Source organism: Apodemus sylvaticus, chromosome 1 (assembly GCF_947179515.1).
Source record: "Apodemus sylvaticus chromosome 1, mApoSyl1.1, whole genome shotgun sequence".
NCBI lineage: Eukaryota > Metazoa > Chordata > Mammalia > Rodentia > Muridae > Apodemus > Apodemus sylvaticus.
Window position 1 is genome coordinate 116,315,020 of NC_067472.1, and position 8,065 is coordinate 116,323,084.

The window sequence follows — 8,065 nt, forward strand, 5'->3', positions numbered from 1 at the left end:
GACAAAATAATAGTAAATATAATAAAAATTCTGTAAAATGACTGCAGACCTGAACCATGCTGTTGGATGGAGTGTCAGTATTGAAAAATTGTCAGTTCTCCTTGAAATGATCTCTAAACAATAAAATCTCAATTAAAAGTCAGATATTTTTGGGGCTGGAGAGATGGCTCAATGGTTAAGAGCACTCACTGTTCTTCCGAGGGTCCTGAGTTCAAATCCCAGCAACCACATGGTGGCTCACAACCATCCATAACGAGATCTGACGCCCTCTTCTGGAGTGTCTGAAGACAGCTACAGTGTACTTATATATAATAAATAAATAAAATCTAAAAAGAAATGTCGGATTTTTTAATATGTGTGTGTGTGTGTGTGTGTGTGTGTGTGTGTGAGAGAGAGAGAGAGAGAGAGAGAGAGAGAGAGAGAGAGAGAAACTCGATGAGCTGATTTCTATAGCTCATCTGGAAGGGACAGGTGGCAAGGTTTCCACTGAGCTAATGTTGCAGTGAGCCAATGGAACGGGCTCAGTCAGTTCAGACTAGGTCACGCCCTGTCAGTAAAAACAATAAAGTTTCTTAGCAGTTATAGGTTCTATTAAGACTGAATCTCCCTAACACTGTACCTGCCTAAAAGCCCAGTGTTTCTGGAGGGTCTTAAACGTGCTGCGAACTGCAGTTTTACAACTTTTACTCTCCTCACCTCTCCGTGCATGGCAGGGACTCTCCGAACACCATCTGTGCTCACCAGACTGAGGAACTGTTTGTCTGCCTGCGGGACTGCCGAGCTCCCCTTCTGCTCCTCGCCTGCAGCCCGATGTGCAGCAGAGGCAGCCTGGGCCTCTGGTAACAATCCTGCTGAGGCTGGCACATACAGTTCCCGAACAGGGTAAACCAGGCCCTGGAAACAGAATGACTGGGACCTGAGAGGAGGAGGGGGAATAAAACCAGAGATGAGAAAAGAGTTTACCAGGAAACTAGGCTGGGGGTGGGGTAGGAGGGGCTTCTGAGTGGAAAAGAGAAGCTGGAACAGGGCTCAGAACACCTGAAGGCCAGTAAAGGGAATGGCAGAGAGGCAAGAACTAAACATACAAAGAGTTTGAATCCTAAGTATGAGAAATACATACATTACATATATATTATACATAATATGTTTATTATATAACATAAATAGGTAATATATTATATAATATAAATATCATATAATAAAGGTAAATGTATGGATTCATCACAGAACAGACCAATTAAATAATCAAATGCTTTAATGGACCCCAGAGTGCTGTAGGGAACAAGGAAAGGACATGGGTCATAGCTGTGTGACATGAAGCAAGTGCCTTCCCCCTGAATTTCACTCTTTAGTCTGGGTCCTTCTAAGCACTACATGAGTGCAGAGAAGTAACATTTTCAGCCCTCTTCATCCACTGTTCAGTGAATCCAAATTTCTTTCTCCTTCTATCAAACACATCACCTGCACAGAGGGTGGGTCAAATGAGCCTGGTTTGATCTCTGGCATTACAAGTGCGTGTTATTGGCAGACTCTGCTCTAAGCCACTTGCAGTTTAGTATTCAATCCTAACAATAACCCTGTGACATACATAACTTATTATTCCCAGTTTACAAATGAGAAAATTTGGGTTGGAGGGATGGCTTAATGGTTAAGAGCACTGACTGCTTTTCAGAAGGTCCTGAGTTCAAATCCCAGCAACCACATGGCGGCTCACAACCATCCATAATGAAATCTGATGCCCTCTTCTGGTGCGTCTGAAGACAGCTATAGTGTACATAGTAACAATAAATAAATCTTTAAAGCGGAGGGAGCAGGGCTGACCAGAGCGAGCAGGGGTCCTGAATTCAAATTCCCAGCAACCACATGATGGCTCACAACCATCAGTACAGCTACAATGTACTCATATACATTAAAAAAGAGAGAGAGAAAATTTAGGCTAAAGAGGTTAAGGTATTTGCCCAAATAGCTGAGGGAATAAAAGGCTCTATCTGTAAGGCCCAGAGTCTAAACCACTTAGCTGTATTCCTTTCCATCAAAAAGGCAGAAAACAGAAAGCAAAGCCACTGAAGGATCTGGAGGAGTCACTGATGGAGGGGGTCCCCTCTGGGTGTGGGAGCATCTTGGAAGCTTTTGAGAAATCTCCCTTCTGACAGTAGCCACAATGAAGCAGCCAGTGCCCCTAACCACCGAGCCATCTCTGCAGTCTAGTTTGGAGAGGCAGTAGCCTGACTTAGGACAGTTCATGAGTCATAACTATCCAGCCTGTCCAGCCTCAGATTCAGAAATGATGTAAGGTTTTTTGTTTTTTTTTTTTGTTTTTTTTTTTATGCTGCAAAGTTTTGGTGGTAATTTGTTTTGCAACAATAAGCAGCATATGCCTGCTCTTTGTACTTTAGGTACCCTGCTCCTCCCATAGGGCACTCACACATGGTGTAATTACCCATTTGCCTGTTTATCTCATCACACTCTGAGCTGAGGGAGATCATATTTCTACTGCTTTTGTGCCCTGACCACCTGGCACACGCCTGGCTGATCCGTAGCAAGTAGCCACAATATGTTGTCGGATAAATAACTCTCGCCAGTGCAGAGCATTAGGATAAAAAAAAAAAGATTCCTGTTTCTGTGTTCTCATCCTCTCCTCAGGAAACACTAAGAGGTGAGTAGTCACAGACAGGGCACTGAGACATAGTGCCTTGCGTACAGATCTCGCTGTTGGTAACTGATAAAATCAAGACTCAAACCCAAGTCACCCAATTCCTACTCTATGCTCCTTCCGCTGACCAACTGTCCTTCTCTTAGCTTGGAGAAAAACTAAGAGATCAAGGTTAGCCAGTCATGAGCAGAGCTCAATGGGAGAGATACTGGGTAAGAACTGGCCCGTTTGTGGAGCGAGGGAGCTGAATGGTTAGGAGCATGGTGGCTGATAATTATCTGTGATGGGGTCTTCTGCCCTGTTCAAGTGTGCAGATATACATGTAGACAAAGCACCAAATGCATAGTTAAATAAATCTTGGGGGCGGAGATGTGGCTCATTTGTGAGTTGGCCTGTTCTGCAGGCCTCACTCTCTAAGACATTTAAAATCTCATTTAATGGTCATGAAAAATTTGAATAGGAGATCTTTTTTTTTCTTTTGTGGCTAAGAAAACTAAGACAGGATCTGACATCTATACAATAGGCTGTAGACTTAAATGTATTCTAACTCTTAGTTCAAGGGTATTTTAAATTTTTTACTTATTTAGTGTGTATGGGTGGGGTTTTGGTTGGTTTTAAGTGATTGTTTCATTTTCCGATATTACACTGTGAGTATCTAATTTCTGCCTTCCCTTTCCTCCCTTCAAACAGTCCGATGCAGATGCACCTTCCCTCCTCCAGGACTAACTCTCTTTCAAATTCATGACTTCATTTTCTTTAATTTTGGACATGTATATATTTCTAAATCCATAAATGCATCGTGCTCTGTACAATGTTACTTGTATGTATATGATTTCAGGAGTGTCCATTTGACATTAGATAACCGGTTAGCGTACTCTTCCCTGGGGAAGACAATCTCTCCTGGTCTCAGCACTCCTTGCTTGCCTGTAGCACTTTGTCTAGTGTTTGAGGCCGCGTGAGTTTTCCCCATCCATGTTACATGTCTGTTGGTGTCATCCTTGATCATGTCATGTGTAAGCAGCCATGCTGGTGAAACTTATTTTGCCTGCATCTATGTCTGTGTATCATGTGCATAGCTGGTGCCCTAAAGGGCCGGAAGAAGAGAGTGGACCCCCTGCTACTGGAGCTGTAGACCTGCTAACTGTTGTTAGCTGCTGCGTGGCTGCTGAGAATCAAATCTGAGTTCTCTGGAAGAGAATCCAGTGTTCATAACCTCTGAGCCATCTCTCCAGTCCCCAAACTGTTTCCTTTTCCCAATATTATATGTTTCAGCTCCAAGTGTGATTTCTGATTACAGTAGTGATACATGGGACAAATGCCACCATCTCAGACCATACCTGGACGGCTGTGTTCCATCCCACATACAAGCTAGGTTCCTGTCACTGATGCGTGGGACCAAGCTCAATGCTTTATACTGGTATACCAGTTGATGAAAAGAAATACACTGGTGTGCCTGGAGACTGCTTCAGTTTCATAACTTTAAAATGAGAAAAAATGAGTATTATGGTGATCAAATCAAAAGGCATTTATTTGCTGTTATGTTTTATTGAGTCAAGGTCTCTGTGTAAACCTAGATGTCCTGGAGCCGTGTAGTCCGGGATGGCCTTGAACTCACAGAGACCCACATGTATCTGTCTCAAAGGGCTGGGATTAAAGATTAAAGACATGCACCACCACCAATCATCTGCCTATTGTGTGTCTGTATATATGTGTATCCATGCTTGTATATGTGTGTGCAGGTACATAGAATACACATACACGTTGAGGTGTGTACACACAGAGGTCAAAAGGAGAGCATATGATCCCTGGAGCTGGACTTAGGGGAAACTGTGAGCTGCCCAGTGTGGCTGTGGAGTGTTGAACTATGGTCCTTTTCAAGAGCCGAGAGCATGCTTAACCACTGAACCATCTCCCTGCCTCCCTGCTTGATGTTTTTGAGCTAGTTCTAACTGGCCTGGAACTCGCTACTGAACTCACTGGCCCAAGAGCCTCAGGGATTGTCCTTTCTCTACTTCCCCAGCACTGAAATTATAAATCTGTGCCGCCCTGCCTGATTGTGTGGTTGGGGAGGGTGCGGAGGAGTTTTGTTGTTGTTTTCTAGGCAATTACTTACCAATTGGTCTCACCCAGCCTGAGAAGGCATATTAAAATGCCTGTCACACAGTAGGTGTTCACAAGCATATCCATATTCCTTTCCCCTTCTGGCTGTCTCCTATGTCCTGCCTTTCAGGACAAGAGCACGCACCCTTTTGTGAGCCTCTCTTCTCTAGTGTAAGCTGGAAACCTCAGCAGCAGGTGCAGAAACATGAGAAATGGAAACTCATTAAGTTCCTGTACAGTCTCCAGCCTGAAAGGGGATCTGCCACAAGAGTTTTCCATTCTACAGCTGCACAGTGGGGCTGGGGACCTCTGCCCTTGGACGGCCGGCATTCTGAGGAGTCAGACGTGGGGTAAGCCTCAGCTGCTCTGTGGGCCATAATGGAATGTGGCTCAGGGCTGCCTGACAGCCATGTCGAGTTGGGTAAATTTGGTCTGTTCTCAGCCCTCTGAGAGACCTTTCACCTTGAGGACTCAGTAACTAGAAAAACATCCCAGGAGCCAACAGTTTCACATTCTCCAGTGAGCCATGGAGGAGACTGTTGTTGCCTGGAGAGCCGGATAAACCCATGAACTGTGAGAGAGACCTAAATTTGATCCGCGGAAATAGAGCAATGATTCTTGGGCTAGAAGATACAAGCTCCCTGCCAACAAGAGGATCTGGGCTGTGTCTGTGTGTATCAACCAATACATTTATTTTTTTTTAAAAGACTTTATTTATTTTTTGTATATGATGAGTACACTGTAGCTGTCTTCAGACACACCAGAAGAGGGCATCGGATCCCATCACAGATGGTTGTGAGCCACCCTGTGGTTGCTGGGAATTGAACTCAGGACCTTTGGAAGAGTAGTCAGTGCTCTTAACTGCTGAGCCATTTCTCCAGCCCAACCAATACGTTTAGATTGAGCTGTCCAAGGGTTCCACGGGTGAGGAGTAGAGGTGGTCAAGCCAAAGACAATCCTGAATTTCACAGCCCCATTTGAAGTTTGCAGAAGTTAATCAAAAGAACCTGATAAGAACCTGGTAGACCCAGGTATTGTGGAAGGTCTTTGGCTTACATGTCTGAGAAGCTTCCACTTAAACACTGCTCTCCCACCTACTATGCTTAGGAAAGATACTACTAGAGCAGGAAGGTTGGCTCCGTGGGTTAGAGCACTTGCTCTTCCTGCAGAGGACCCAAGCTCGATGCCCAGTGCCCACATCATGTCTCAAAACCATCAGTTAACTCCGGTTCCAAAGGATCCAGCGCCCTCTTCTGGCCATCATCGGCACCTGGGACACTCGTGATGCACATATGTATGTGCTGGCTAAACATTCATATGTATAAAATAAAATAAACCTAAAGATAAATAAAGAAAGAAAGAAAGAAAAACAAAGATACCTACCCATATCCAGCTCTAGTTCTCTTGTCTATAAAGAAATGGTGATAGGAATGCCTGGTTTGCAAGTCAGAGACAATAAGACACATGACATCCCCAAATGCAAAGGGCGGTGCTCAGTTAATCATTTTATTACTGCATTTTGTTTGGAGGGAGGTGAATAGCAGTCGGGGGACAGACCATGTAAAGTTCAATTGAACTCATTCGGGCTGTTTCAGACAACCCTCGGAGACCCTCCGAAGTGCTAACATACTGAAAATGAATGGCCTTTGGACTAGAGGAACTCATGCTTCTGCCACTGACATAGATGGATGAATAAGCAAATGACGTCAGGGATCTGAGTGGCAAAGGCTGGTGAGATGCTCCCCCAGAAGACTTCCGCAGAAGAGTGGAGCTGGGACCTAGACATCTGGAGGAGGCAGGAGCGGCCCTGACAAGGAAGCAGCTCTGGCATTCTGACACTTGGGTTTTAAAAGGTGACCAAGCAAGAATTCACCAGCTGGAGTGGATGCAGGAAGCTGTTGCGATACCTTTAAGAGCATGAAGTAAACCCACGGAGGAATGGATGCTCACCGTGGGGGGAGGGGCGTGGAGCAGCTGCACATCACTGATGTGATGGAGTCTGATCAGCCAAAGATGGTCCCAGAGGACCTAGGCTGTCTGCTCAAGAGTCAGGCTTTGCTCTGGAGGCAACAAGGGGGCTGGGCAGACAAACAAAACAACAGCATGATTGATGTGCGTGTGTACGTGCAGGCCTGTGCATTTGCACTTTTGTTTTGAGACAGGGGTTCACTGTGCATGTGAGTGTGTGAGTGTGAGTGCCTGTGTGTGTGTGTGTGTGTGTGTGTGTGTGTGTGTGTGTGTGTGTGCCCAGGCTGGTCTCTAACTCTTAGCAATCCACCTGTTTCAGCCTCCCTTCCAAGTGCTGAGATTAACAGTTATATGACACACCATATACTGGAATTTTTTTTTCCAAAAATATAACTGAGTATAGTATGGGAAAGACTGGAGGTCAGGAGCCTTGTACCTGTAGAAATAAGCAACCCATCTAAATCATTTCTTAATTCGGAAGTCAGACAGTGATCTAGAGGACAAGTGGGCCTAGCTCTCAGACTGAACTTGGCTAACTCACTCCCTTATGTACATCTCTGAAGCCTGCCTATTGTGTCAAAGTCCTATAGAGCAGCTGAGATGTATAAGCAGGAAGATAAAGCTACAAAGGGCCAGTTAGGCTTGAGTCAGTGCAAGACTCACCCAAGCCCATGGTGTGCCTCTGCTTTGAAGAACACTCAGCACTTTTTCCTGCCTATCCACTCCCTGAGGTTTACATTCCCACGGAGAATGAAAACCCTTACTGGAGGCAATCATTCATCCATCCCCCTGGGGCACACTGACAGAGCTTTAGTCTAGTCTCTGATTGATTCATGAGAGATAGAAGACAATTCTGCCCTCAGAGGATTCATGACTTAGTTCAGCCATGGAATGTGTGGACAAGGCCTGGTGGTGTGAATGTCAATCCAACAAGAGGAGCGTGCCTACTGCTGCAGGAGCTTGAACGAGGACAGGAGGCAGTCGGAGCACAGTGAAGCAGAGAGCCCTGTGCTAAACTCTGAATGTCAAAGAGGGTACAGAGAAACCCTAAACTAAACAAACACCATAGACTCTGTGGGTTTGCAGGGCAGGGGGCAGTGATTAGAATTCTTTGTACTCCTAAAGCTAGATGCACGCTCTATCTCTTTCCAATACTACTCCAGGCCTAAAGTGTAGCTGTACACTACAATCCAGTTCTCCTCTCCCCTAAACTACCAAGAGGTAGCATTGATATGTCATTATCTCATCTCCTTTGTTAGTTTCTGCTTCAAGGTACCCCATTTCTGATCTCAACGATTCCCCAACAGCAAGAAATCATGGGAGCTCTTCCTAGGCAGTGCCCCA